This window comes from Balaenoptera borealis (assembly GCF_965194805.1).
Source record: "Balaenoptera borealis genome assembly, chromosome: 4".
In the NCBI taxonomy this organism is placed as follows: Eukaryota; Metazoa; Chordata; class Mammalia; order Artiodactyla; family Balaenopteridae; genus Balaenoptera; species Balaenoptera borealis.
In genome coordinates, this window is record NC_138861.1 from 118,394,799 (window position 1) to 118,409,382 (window position 14,584).

General features: G+C 39.6%; 1 pseudogene across 1 annotated transcript; it reads left to right on the top strand.

The window, feature by feature from the left end:
- The first annotated feature begins 1,357 nt into the window (after positions 1 to 1,357).
- Positions 1,358 to 5,101, top strand: LOC309628186 (HIG1 domain family member 2A pseudogene; annotated as a pseudogene). Its single transcript has one exon. The product of its transcript is annotated as an HIG1 domain family member 2A pseudogene (transcript).
- Positions 5,102 to 14,584: the final 9,483 nt, after the last annotated feature.

Below are 14,584 nucleotides of genomic sequence, written 5' to 3' on the forward strand. Positions count from 1 at the left end.
CAGGTAGTGTTATATCCTCAGGTTAAGAAGAAGAAACTGAGACACAGAAGGTTTAAGTAATCTGTCCATGTGCACTGCTAGGAAGAAGTGAGCACCACTTGGATTTGAACCCAAGTATCCTGGCTCCAAAGTTTATGCCCTTCAACACTATGGTCTATTTCCCTCCTAGACACCTTAATGAGTGTCTACTACCTGCACAGTATTGTGCCGCTAGACAAGGGGATACTAAGATCAGATAGAAATAGACCTTGCCATTAAGATGTTTAGTATGGGGAGAAAAGACTTGAATATAATAAGCAAAACACACTGCAGAAATTCATGAATAACTTTTAACATAATAATAAGGATCAGAACAAAGGCTATCACCTATAACTCTTGCAGAACTTTTCTCACTCTCACAGTAAATAGGAACTGGAGTTTGGTGAAGGTTTGTGACATACACACTGAATAACATACCCAAACTCTAAGCTTCCTTCAAGGCCACAACAAGACTTTCTCTTCTGAAAAGCTACTGGTGACTAACCCCACTCCCACCACAGGCTTTCCATTATTCTGAATTTGAACAACGTTATTCTGAATTCATAACTTGAGACACCCAGCCCACCACTAACCTAATCAAATACTGCCTTAGAATTATATTTTAGATGGTTAATACATGGAAGTTATATCACCCTAAAAACCATAAACATTACAGAAGCAATGACTATAAAACCATCTCTTAAAGTTCTTACAATTCTCAGTACAGTACAGAGCAGACATATGTACCCAATGACTAAATGATGAATGACTGAACAAAAAATGAATAGATGGATGATGGATTTCTAGGTAAATGACATGGAACTTTAGAAGCAAGTGAGAGAGACAGCCTGTGATAAAAAGCTTTGGGCATTATTAAAATCTTTAATCAGATAGATTTGGTGCCCCCAAATAAAGACCAGAAGCACAGGCAATTAGCACAGTCTTGGCAGCAGGAAAAAACAAAACAAAACAAAACCCCACTTCATTCTCCCACCCCCATGCCCTTACACACTTGCATACTTGGAAGCAAGAGTCAATTTACTGGCACCCAATGCAAGTCCTTTCTGGAAGTGATTACAGTCGCAAATCTACTTTTAGTTAAAGGTGTTAAAAAACGAGAGGGAGACCATCCAATTCTTACTTTCCCTTTGTGATGAACTGTTAAAACGTGATACAAGTGGATAGAAAAGGAGGTGAGAAGGGAAAGAGACAGAATAATAGACTACAGGACACCAAATAAAACGTTCCAAGTGGAAAGCATTGCAAAGTAACACTTCATCATTCCCGAATTCCTCCTGGGCATTGACTTAACTGGAGTGTCTTCATTACCTGATGAGAGGTCAGCTTTGAAGAGCTCAGACTATTCCTTTAAAGTCTTTGGACTTAGTCTCAAGTTCAAGGATGCACAAGTGAAGCCTCCAACCATTATGATATTATGTTTACCAGGTTCTACTAAAGCTATCCTGATGAAAATATCAGCTGACTTTGAATGTATACTAGGTCTCAGTAAGCATGTCTGGGAAATTCAGAAGAAAGACACCATTGGCCAAAAGAAACTACACAAAAGACAGAAATTGGAGGCTTCTGAACTGTGCATTCTTTGAAGCCCTTTCTGAAAAGAAGGAAGTCAAGTGCATCCCTATCTACTCTTACCAGTATCCACTCAACTATGTAAAGTCGCGATAAAAATCTAAGTATTTTGTGGAGAATAAACACCTCTCCACTGTGAATGCTACTAAGACTAGGGTCTTTAGTTAAGCAGACAACTAAGCCCACTCATTCTCAGACTCTTCATCATTATTATCTATGCAGAACAGACCCCCTGCAACTTCCCACTTTTCTCCAAGGTTTATCTGCCTCATCTCATCCTTCGAACCTCCCAGGAGCATCTTTGTAGCAGAAACTCCCAGTCAGTTTATAGATTATCTTTCCCTTGACCTGACACCTAAGCCCCAGGCATCTATACTTAATCACCTATTAGACATCCATTTTGTTTTCCATTTGGATCTCAAACCTAACATAAATGAAAAAGAAATCTTGACTCTCATTGGCCCCTGGCAACTCATTTCTTTACAAACTTCTCCAGCTCAGTAAATGGCAGCAATGTTCACCAATTCCATCAAGGCAGAACACCTATGAGCTGTTCTTAATTTCTCTTTCTCTCCCTTCTCTCACATTCTACTTGCCAGTTCTGTTGAAATTTTCCTCTTTTCTCCATCTGCCTGGCTTCAACCCTAGTCTAAGCCACTATTATCTCTGACTTGCACTACCACAAAAAATTCCTAACTCATCTCCCAGCTAATGTCATGTTGTAGAGTAAATAAGAACCATTAGCTCGGTGGCCAAAATAAAGCCAAAGTAAAAGTTATTACATTTACTTGTAAAATCATTGTATATAATAATAATGTGATCAACCTCCAGGTGGAAAAAACAATAATTATGTGAAGATGATCATAATTATAATAAATGCTCTAAGTTTTACAATGATTTCATTATCCAAGTGAAAATTCACAGAGTTAGTGGTTAAAAATTGAACACTTACCCTGCCAACACCAAGTAGCCACCGTCACCTGCCATCTGAACTGCAAGTAGCCTCCTAACTGGTCTCCTCAATTCCACTTTTGCCTCCACTAAGCTCTGTTGTTCACACAGCTATTAAAGTGAACTTTTAAAGACATAGATCTGAATATATGACTCCTGCATTTAAAATCCACTATGGCAGAGATCTTCCCATTCTCTCCATCTTCTTTAAAATAATAGTCCCCACCATCACAAGTTTTAGGGAGTACAAGGTTGCTCAGCAGGAGAATTGATCTCTCTGCTTCCTTTTGGCACAAAGGAGGTGAGTCCGTGTGATGATGTCTGGGCTAACAGAAGTCAACAGAACTGATGTGGATGCAACCTCCAAGTGATTCCTAAAAGGCAAAGCCACTTATCCTGCATTCCCTCTTTCCTCCTTCCTGTGGGCAGGAATACAGATAGGATGGTGAGAATCTACCTGTATTATTCTCTGCTGAAAAATACTTTATGACACATAGTAGTCACTCAAGTATTTAAATCAATGAAAGATAGAGGAACACAGTGTAAGATAGCTATACATTCTCCTGCACAGATAGTTATTAGATATCTGGTAGTAAATAATATAGTATTACCACTAAGAAGAGGTCTACAAAACTTATGAGAAAGAAAAAAGGCAATGTATTCATATTTAATGCCAAAGAGTCATAATTGATATTCTAATAATTATGGAAGTTACGAAAAGAAATAGCCAGGCACTTTATGTCAGTGACCCATGTCTAGAAGTCACACAAAGATATGATCTGTGCTCAAGGTCAAGAATAAAGCACTCTAGAGTCAGGAAGCCGGTATCAAAACCCAACAAAATCAAAAAACGAGGAAAGATTAAAGTGACAACATTTTTTCAGGACGTTATATATTCTTGGGCTCAAGTTGTCCAGGGTAACAAAGTTAAGATGGAGAATTTTATTTTGCTTAAATCTTTTTAAGATAAAGGGGCGTGTATTATCCCACCTAACTACAATGTTAGGAGAAAATTCTCAGACTTCGGGCAGAGCTGGACCCAAATGTTAAGAGGATGTCATTGAGGATCCATTATCTCTCTCTCTCTCTTTTTCTTTTTACTTTTGAACTCAATTTAGACTTACAGAAGACTTAGTAATTCAGGCTTACAGAGAGTTCCTGTATACCCTTTCCTTACTCAGTTGCCCTTTTGTTAACATCTTACATAACCATAGTACAATTACCAAAGCTAATAAATCAACCTTGGTACAGGTTTGTTGACTAAATTATAGACCTTATTAAAATTTCACCAGTTTTTTCCACTAACATTTTTTCCGGTTCCAGTATCCTACCAGGATTCCACCTTGCATTTAGTTGTTATACCTCCCCAGTCTCCTCTGATGCATAATAGCTCCTCAGTTTTCCATGTTTCTCATGATGTTGACATTTTTGAAGATTATTGGCCAGTTATTTGGTAGAATGTCTCTCAGTTTGGGTTCCTCTGATTTTTTTCTCTTGATTGGAATAAGGTTCTGTATTTTTGGCAAGAATATCACAGAAACTATGTTATTGCCTTCTCAAGGAATCTTATCAAAGGATTAACAGTGTAATAATGTTTCATTACTGGTGATGTTAATCTTGATCAATTGGGTAAGTGGTGTCTGCTGGGTTTCTCCACCTTGAAGTTACTATCTTTCCCTTTGGAGGTAAAAAATACTTTGGAGGACATCATTTAGTCTATGCAAGTTCTGTGTCTCCCACAAATTTTGTGCATTAATTTTATTGAGATGCAAAATTTCAAGTAGAAAACAAATCCTCTTTTACTAGTATACATGAAAAAATCACAACTAAAAATAAAGGACAAACAACAAACTGGAAAAAAAATCACAATCTAAAATTTACTGAAAAAAATGTGTATTAAGAAAACCATATTAGTGTCCTGATTTTCTCCTACAGCTGTAGCCTGAAACATGGCGACTCCTGGCCCTGTCACTCCGGAGGCACCCTTTGAACCATCGCAGCCCCCAGTCATTGAGGGCTTTAGCCCCAGTGTACACAGCACTTCGGAAAGCTTCAAGGAAAAGTTTCTTCACAAGACCCGCGAGAACCCAATGGTACCCATAGGCTGCCTGGGCACAGCGGCCGCCCTTACCTACGGCCTCTATTGCTTCCACCGGGGTCAGAGCCAGCGCTCCCAGCTCATGATGCCCACCCGAATTGCCCCCAGGGCTTCATGGTCATAGCCATCGTGGCGGGTCTGGCTGCATCCACTCCGAAATCTCAACCCTGAGTCGGTGGCCTGGCTTTGAAAGCTCCGCGGAGATCGTTCCCAGCTCCAGGAGCAACCACCGGTCCTGCCACTGGCATTATTCCCTCATTTCCCCTGACAAGCCCCTGTATCAGTGGTGTCAGAAGTAGCCAATTGTGTAACCGACAGATTTTTTTCAGGAATCTCAGGTCCAGTTCAGTTTGAGTGTTGTATACTTCTAGTTGTGCTGCACCTTCTCCACTCCCTACTTAATAAACTCTGATCCACTTGTAAAAAAAAAAGAAAGAAAGAAAACCATAGTATACCAAAATAACATTTAAAAATTATAATAGTGTCTAACTATTGCTTTTGCTTCAAATGCTGTATATCAGTGGTTCTCACACTTTTCTAGGCCATGGAACCTCTGGAGAATCTGATGAAAGATGAGAGCTCACTCTATCCCTTAAAAAATGAAAATAGGCACATATTGACAATTTTGGGAATTCGTAAACCACCAAACCTCATCCTTAGATTGCTGAGGGGTCTTCAGGCTAAGCACCTCTTTCTTAATACCAAAGAGCAACTGTAACTCAATTTGCTTTTCATAGGTCCACTTATATGCCCTTCCTTGATGATGTCCTTTCCTCAGTTTGTTATGGTAGAAAAAGGGAAAAGAGGGAAGGAGGAAAGGAGGGAAGGAGGAAAGGAGGGAAGGAGGAAAGGAGGGAAGGAGGAAAGGAGGGAAGTAGGGAAGGAAGAAAGGAAGGAAGGAAGGAAGGAAGGAAGGGCAGATGGGGGCCAGGTTGGAGAGAGGAAGAGAGAGGTAGAAAGAAATAATCATAATATCCCATGTTCCCATTACTTCTCTTGCCCAGAATAGAAAAAAATAGTCTAAAAAAATGACCAATTCTTCTTATTTTTTTCCTAAACTGCTTTTTAAGTTGGATCTTGAGGTGTATTAGAAACTATTCTTTTTACCCCATTCAGCTTTTCTTTCCTCCCTCATCCCATCCACCCAATACCCCCCCCCATACTTTTTCCTTTCTGAGTACATTGCTCCCTCAAAGATTTTATGTTTCTTTCAAATATATGTTCACAGGAATTGTGTACTACAACAAGAATTATATTCTTCCCAGTAAAAAACAGAAGGAAGCTAAGAAGTTTTGACACCTACTTTTAAAGACAAATTTTCACCAGGATCCTAGGGTCACTTTGTCCACTTTTCCACATACTTTTTAAAGGCCTAAAAATATCTGAGGGTCTTTTTTCTTCTTTAAAACTGTTTCTCTTCTGAAGCAATTGACACCATTCCATGAAATTTTTGCAGCAAATGTGCACTAAGTGTACTCAGTGTCATGAAACTCCTTTCTATTTTTCGGTATGCTGGGATGCTGACTCAAATGCATTTCATTTGAAAATTAAAAGCAAATTTCATAAGCTATTTGCTTTGCACGGAGAAATTTGGGTCAGTCAGTGAGAAAGACAATGGGCTTTTTTCATGGACCTGTTTTGAGGTAAGAACCATGCCTTTCCTAGAAGGACTCTGCCCCTCCCACCTGAGGGAGCTCTGGGTGTTCTTCACCACAACTATTTCTTCATCCTAAGAGTCTTTGGGCCTAATCATTGTTCTAGAAAATTTTGAGTCAAGTCTGCTGTATTAGCCTTTTACATAATACAATTTGGAAAAACTCTTTTCAGCATACCTAATTCAAATGAGTCCATCTGTGAAACCCAAAATATGAGTTTTTCATAAAATGCAGATGCAATAACAGACTCAAAGCACAAAAGAGAGCATTTATACAACCCATTAGGCAATAGTCAAAGCTTTCCTTTTGCAAAGAGAAAAAGGAATTGTATCATCTTCTAGCCAATACAATAAGTCCTACTAGTTTAAGCTTTGATGTTGCCACATCAAGAATTCTTTCTCTAGTATGTTCAAAATCATGAAGAACATTCTGATAATAAGAGTTGTCTTTATGACCTCCTTTGATTTCTTTCATTAATACTAAAGAAATAAAGAAGAGACCTTTGGAGACCTAAGCTCCCCATTTATCCATGGAACATTCTAACTCGCTGAATTTCTTTACGAGAAACAGAAAAACAAATTTTTTACCAAGCAATTTAGCACAAAAAATCTTCTCAAAAAGAAAATCTAATATCTGATTTCGTGATAACAGAAGGTTGGACATACACAGCTAGATAACACAGAGCCTGTTTCTTTACTCAGTAATGGTGCTGTTAATTTAAATGATATGACGGTTATGGTCCATGAATTAGACATGCTTTTGCTATTTGCTTTCTGAGGGGGTTTTTCGGTATCCTGAAAAAGTGATCACTCTTGAGAATAAACAAGAAAAAAAATGGATTCCAATACTCCCCTCCCCACTTCAAAATCACATAGATTTTTCTTGACTCATATTTGCATTTTACTTTTCAACTTAAACAACTGTTTCTTCTTATCATGAAGGATGGAAATGTTAAAAATTAATAAAGTTTCAGGTAATGGATGAAAGTACATATGATTCACAGTGTTGGGAGTGAAAACACTGTATTATAACACTGTATCAAAGGCAATAATTCTGAGATGGTTTGGTAACTTTTGGCTTTTGTGTTAAAAGTGACATCAGAAAGCACATCACATGCCTGAGTTTAGAGTTGGATTTTAAGAGATTCTGCTCTCAAAGCACAAGAAAAAAGAAAAACTATTAAATTCCAGTGAATTGATGATTCTATGGCCTAGTTTCTTGGGACTGGGGAGAGAGAGTAAAAATGGGAAAATTCTTAAGAGGCCCATTGCAATTCACCAGGAATTTTCCAAACACAAGTTCTCCACCTATGTGTTATATAGAAAGATAAGTTTTAGAGGTTCTGGGATTGCTCAAATTGTCACTGTCATTTTAACTAATGAACTCAGGGTACTATAAGAAGAGGACTGAAAGAGGAGTTACAAGATATCTGTACTAATTAATTAACTGTGTGACCATGAAAACAGATCTTAGCTTCTTTGGATCTCTCTCTTTCTCCTTACTCTATAAAGTAAAGGAGTTGAACTAGATGATTTCTCAGGGTCTTTTCTAATTAATACTTGTTTGATAGCTATCACTGTTTCTAATGTACGAGAAGTTTAAAGAGGGCTCTACTTGTGATTTCACAGGTAAACCTTTAAAATGCATCACAAAGCTCCCATCAATCCAATTATGCTTCATTCTAACGTCTCCTGCCATACTTTATCCATAGCTCATGCAGACATATTTATAACCCATCCTACATTCAAACAAAGTAAAAGGAAAATCTCATCAGTTTCTTTACTTAATAGCTTAGCAGAGAAGAACAGTAGTTGCCTCTCCCAGAGAAGAAAGTATGACCAGACAGACAAAAAGCCAGAAGACTTTGGTTCCATGTGTCCACTCTTCATTGCCTTCACGAGCTTTGAAAGCAGAACTTTGATACACTCTCTGGAAATGGCTGCTGAAATCAATTCTCCTGCTGGTCTATGACCAGGCAGACAATAGACAATATCATTTGAGCTTGCACAGTATAGATAGCATTTTGCTTGACCCTACGGACAGAGTCCAAACACATATAAAATCTAGTGGCTTCCTTCAAGGAGCTTATTGTGCATTTAGAGCAACTGGGACATGAGGAGTAGCTTTTTTTCCATTCCTAGTGCTCTCTCAGATACACAACCATTGACACAGTTCTGCCAACTAATAGTGTAATTGGGCAATATAGACATATTTTAACACTACTACAATTTAAACTCTTACACTGGTCCAAAAATAAATAGGTTAATGAAACAAAATAGATAGCCTGATTCAGTGTTTTATAACTGATAAAAGACAGACATCACAAACCAAGGGGGCAAAGATAACTTGCTTGACCAATAGACAACTGGAGAGCTACTGGGAGGAAATCAATGTGTGATCAATTTAGGTTTTTATCATATACTGAAATGTACAGAGTGTGTACACTCTATGTACACACTCTATGTGTGTACACAGAGTATGTACACATAGTACACCCCATGTGGACTAAACATTTAACTGCAAAAGTTGTATGCAACAAAAATAAGTATTGCTGAATGTAATTTGATTTCTGCACAGGGAAGGATCATTAAGCTTAAAAGCAATGGGAAAATTACAGTATAAAAGATAAATATATTTAATTCCATAAACATTTTAAATTTTGTGTGTCAATTAAACTGACCAAAATAAGAAAGCAAAAAACAAACTAGGAGATAATAGTAACAGAAAATATCAGAGTTAAAATATCATTCCCATATAAAGTGCCCACAGATATTGTCACAACAAACAGCAACATCTCCATAAATAGAGAAAGAACTATGAACTGATAATGCACACATACACACACAAACAATATCTCTATAACTGTCAGATTAGCAGAATTCTTTCCAGTGATACCACTCAACTTTAGGGAAAATGTGAGGAAATCAGCACACAGCATACTCATAATCTGTTGTTTAGAACATAAAAGGACATAAAATTTCTAAAAGTAAGTAGGCAATATATTCCAAAGGCCTTAAAAAGGCTCATACAATTTGACTTCCAGAAATTTAGCCTAAGGAAATAAACTGACATGTGTACAACGTTTAAGCACACAGATAGATGCTTAATGTTGTGACAATTATAAGGGCAAATAATTAATGAGTTAAGCAAGGAAACACCTTGAAAACCAAACAATAAATGATTAAATAAATTATGGTTTACTTTGTGATCATTGTTTTGAATAGTTTAGGAAAACTTCATGTTATAATATTAACTGGAAACTAAAATAGGGATTGTATAGGATATAAACTCAACTATACAGTATTGTTTTATAAAGCATAAGGTAATCCTAGGTAAAACTATCCTAAAATGTTGACAGTGTCTGTCTTTGGTTGGTGGGACTATAAAGATATTTTTATGTTTACTTTTAAAAATGTTTTATATTTTCAATAAGCATGTATTATTTTGGAATAAAACTTAACCCAAAGTTAACTGGTGTTGTTTGGGCAGGGAATTCAGGCTCCCATGTACACAAAGAAAATCCAGTTTTCAGCGACTGTGAAGTGGCGAAGGTCCCGGCTGGGAGAAGGACGTCGGATCTCGTCCTCCCAGCTTTTCGACCCTTCCCCGAAGCCCCTCAATAAAATGGCTTGATCCCAAAAAAAAAAAAAAAAAAAAAAAAAAAGAAAATCCAGAAGGGAGTAGAGGTGAGGCTCTGAGTTGGCACCAACTCCTGGCCTCACAGTCTTTTTCCCCTTAGGGGAGGAATGGCTGGAAGAAGGCCAGAGCAGAAGACCAGGGCAGAGCCTTCATTGCCTGGACATTTGAACATTACTGCCTGTAAATAATAGGAACATTTACTAGACATTTATTTATCTCATGAGTTTAAATTGTGGGAAATGCACAAGAAAATGGAGGAGCTCCAAATATCAACAACATGAATGTGAATATTTGAGGAGTTCAAAGCAGATGTTTTGGTAGAATATTTTATAAATAAAACATGCTGCTGGAGATTGCATTTGGTTGCATCCAAGTTGCCACATTACACAGTCTCAGAAGCACAGGAAAAAAAGACCTATGAAGGATCTGATCTCTGCTCTCTTTTCCCCCATCTCCGACAACTCTGCCTTTGGCTGGCTGTTTCTCAACCTCTCTGGTCTCTTTTTTTTTCCACTGATCACTCCTCCTACCTCAGGACCTTCACACAGACTCTGTCCTCCACCTGGAATGTCCACCCTCACAAATTCCCATTAATTCCTCTGAAACTTTCTAATCTGCCTTCAGAGAGCACTTCCACAGAGAAGCCATTCCTGAGCCTCCAGAGTGGACAGGTCAGCTCTGCTTAGTTACACAATGACATGGACTCTTGGTCCTTACCCATTTAGCACTGATTGGTAATTATATATTCATGGGGGATTTAATGAATGGGTCTCCACATCAATGACACTACAAACTCAATGTAGGTAAAAAAATAAAGTCTCTTTTGCTCATCACAAAATGTCAGCACCTTGAACAGTACTGGCATATGGTAAAAAACACTGATTCAAAAGATACATGTGAGGAGCTTCAAGATGGCGGAAGAGTAAGATGTGGAGATCACCTTCCTCCCCACAAATACATCAGAAATACATCTACATGTGGAACAGCTCCTACAGAACACCTAGTGAACACTGGCAGAAGACCTCAGACCTCCCAAAAGGCAAGAAACTCCCCACATACCTGGGTAGGGCAAAAGAAAAAAGAAAAAACAGAGACAAAGAATAGGGACGGGACCTGCACCAGTGGGAGGGAGCAGTGAAGGAGGAAAGGTTTCCACACACTAGGAAGCCCCTTCGCGGGCGGAGACTGCGGGGGGCGGAGGCAGGGAGCTTTGGAGCCACGAAGGAGAGCGCAGCCACAGGGGTGCAGAGGGCAAAGCGGAGAGATTCCCGCACAGAGGCTCAGCGCCGAGCAGCACTCACCAGCCCGAGAGGCTTGTCTGCTCACCCGCTGGGGCGGGCGGGGGCTGGGAGCTGAGGCTCGGGCTTCGGTCGGATCCCAGGGAGAGGACTGGGGTTGGCTGCATGAATACAGCCTGAGGGGCTAGTGCGCCACAGCTAGGTGGGAGGGAGTCCGGGAAAAAGTCTGGACCTGCCAGAGAGGCAAGAGACCATTGTTTCAGGGTGCGCGAGGAGAGGGGGTTCAGAGCTCCACTTAAAGGAGCTCCAGAGACGGGCGTGAGTCGCGGCTATCAGTGCAGACCCCAGAGACGGGCATGAGATGCTAAGGCCGCTGGTGCCGTCACCAAGAAGCCTGTGTGGGAGCACAGGTCACTATCCACACCGCCCCTCCCGGGAGCCTGTGCAGCCCGCCACTACCAGGGTCCCTTGACCCAGGGACAACTTCCCCGGGAGAACACACAGCGCACCTGAGGCTGTTGCAACGTCACGCTGGCCTCTGCCGCTGCAGGCTCGCCCCGCATCCGTACCCCTCCCTCCCCCCGGCCTGAGTGAGCCAGAGACACTGAAACAACTGCTCCTTTAACTCCGTCCTGTCTGAGAGAAGAACAGATGCCCTCAGGCGACCTACACGCAGAGGCAGGACCAAATCCAATGCTGAACCCCCTCTGGAACTGTGAGAACAAAGAAGAGAAAGGGAAATCTCTCCCAGCAGCCTCAGGAGCAGCGGAATAAATCTCCACAATCAACTTGATGTACCCTGCATCTGTGGAATACCTGAATAGACAATGAATCATCCCAAATTGACGAGGTGGACTTTCGGAGCGACGATATTTATATTTTTTTCCCTTTTTCTCTTTTTGTGAGTGTGTACGTGTATGCGTCTGTGTGTGATTTTGTCGGTATAGCTTTGCTTTTACCATTTGTCCTAGGGTTCTGTCTGTGCGTTTTTTGTTTTTGTTTTTGTTGTTGTTGTTGTTTTAGTATAGTTTTTAGCACTTGTTATCATTGGCAGATTTATTTTTTGGTTTGGTTGCTCGCATCTTTCTTTATTTTTTATTACTCTCTTAAATTTTTTTAATAATTATTTTTTATTTTAATAACTATTTTATTTTATTTTACTTTATTTTATCTTCTTCTTTCCTTCTTTCTTTTTTTTCTCCCTTTTATTCTGAGCCGTGTGGATGACAGGCTCGTGGTGCTCCAGCCAGGCATCAGGGCTGTGCCTCTGAAGCGGGAGAGCCAGGTTCAGGACACTGGTCCACAAGAGACCTCCCAGCTCCATGAAATATCCAACGGCGAAAATCTCCCAGACATCTCCATCTCAACACCAAGACCCAGCTCCACTCAACGACCAGCAAGCTACAGTGCTGGACGCCCTATGCCAAACAACTAGCCAGACAGGAACGCAACCCCATCCATTAGCAGACAGGCTGCCTAAAATCATAATAAGGTCACAGACACCCAAAAACACACCACCAGACGTGGACCTGCCCATCAGAAAGACAAGATCCAGCCTCATCCACCAGAACACAGGCACTGTTCCCCTCCACCAGGAAGCCTACACCACCCACTGAACAAACCTTAGCCACTGGGAACAGACATCAAAAACAACGGGAACTACAAACCTGCAGCCTGTGAAAAGGAGACCCCAAACACAGTAAGTTAAGCAAAATGAGAAGACAGAGAAACACACAGCAGATGAAGGAGCAAGGCAAAAACTCACCAGACCTAATAAATGAAGAGGAAATAGGCAGGCTACCTGAAAAAGAATTCAGAATAATGATAGTAAAGAAGATCCAAAATCTTGGAAACAGAATGGAGAAAATACAAGAGAGGTTTAACAAGGACCTAGAAGAACTAAAGAGCAAACAAACAACGATGGACAACACAATAAATGAAATTAAAAATTCTCTAGAAGGAATCAATAGCAGAATAACTGAGGCAGAAGAACGGATAAGTGACCTGGAAGATAAAATAGTGGAAATAACTACAGCAGAGCAGAATAAAGGAAAAACAATGAAAAGAATTGAGGACAGACTCAGAGACCTCTGGGACAACATTAAACACACCAGCATTAGAATTATAGGGGTCCCAGAAGAAGAAGAGAAAAAGAAAGGGACTGAATAAATATTTGAAGACATTACAGTTGAAAACCTCCCTAACATGGGAAAGGAAATAGTTAATCAAGTCCAGGAAGCACAGAGAGCCCCATACAGGATAAATCCAAGGAGAAACATGCCAAGACACATATAATCAAACTATCAAAAATTAAATACAAAGAAAAAATATTAAAAGCAGCAAGGGAAAAACAACAAATAACACACAAGGGAATCCCCATAAGGTTAACAGCTGATATTTCAGCAGAAACTCTGCAAGCCAGAAGGGAGTGGCAGGACATATTTAAAGTGATGAAGGAGAAAAACCTACAACCAAGATTACTCTACCCAGCAAGGATCTCATTCAGATTTGATGGAGAAATTAAAACCTTTACAGACAAGCAAAAGCTGAGAGAGTTCAGCACCACCAAACCAGCTTGACAACAAATGCTAAAGGAACTTCTCTAGGCAGGAAACACAAGAGAAGGAAAAGACCTACAATAACAAACCCAAAACAATTGAGAAAATGGTAATAGGAACATACATAGCGATAATTACCTTAAATGTAAATGGATTAAATGCTCCAAACCAAAGACACAGACTGGCTGAATGGATACAAAAACAAGACCCATATATATTATGTCTACAAGAGACCCACTTCAGACCTAGGAACACATACAGACTGAAAGTGAGGGGATGGTAAAAGACATTCCATGCAAATGGAAATCAAAGGAAAGCTGGAGTAGCAATTCTCATATCAGACAAAATAGACTTTAAAATAAAGACTAGTACAAGAGACAAAGAAGGACACTACATAATGATCAAGGGATCAATCCAAGAAGAAGATATAACAATTGTAAATATTTATGCACCCAACATAGGAGCACCTCAATACATAAGGCAAATGCTAACAGCCATAAAAGGGGAAATTGACAGTAACACAATCATAGTAGGGGACTTTAACACCCCACTTTCACCAATGGACAGATCATCCAAAATGAAAATAAATAAGGAAACACACGCTTTAAATGACACATTAAACAAGACAGACTTAATTAATCTTTATAGGACATTCCATCCAAAAACAACAGAATACACATTCTTCTCAACTGCTCATGGAACATTCTCCAGGATAGATCATATCTTGGGTGACAAATCAAGCCTTGGTAAATTTAAGAAAATTGAAATCATATCAAGTATCTTTTCCCACCACAACACTATGAGACTAGATATCAATTACAGGAAAAAAATCTGTAA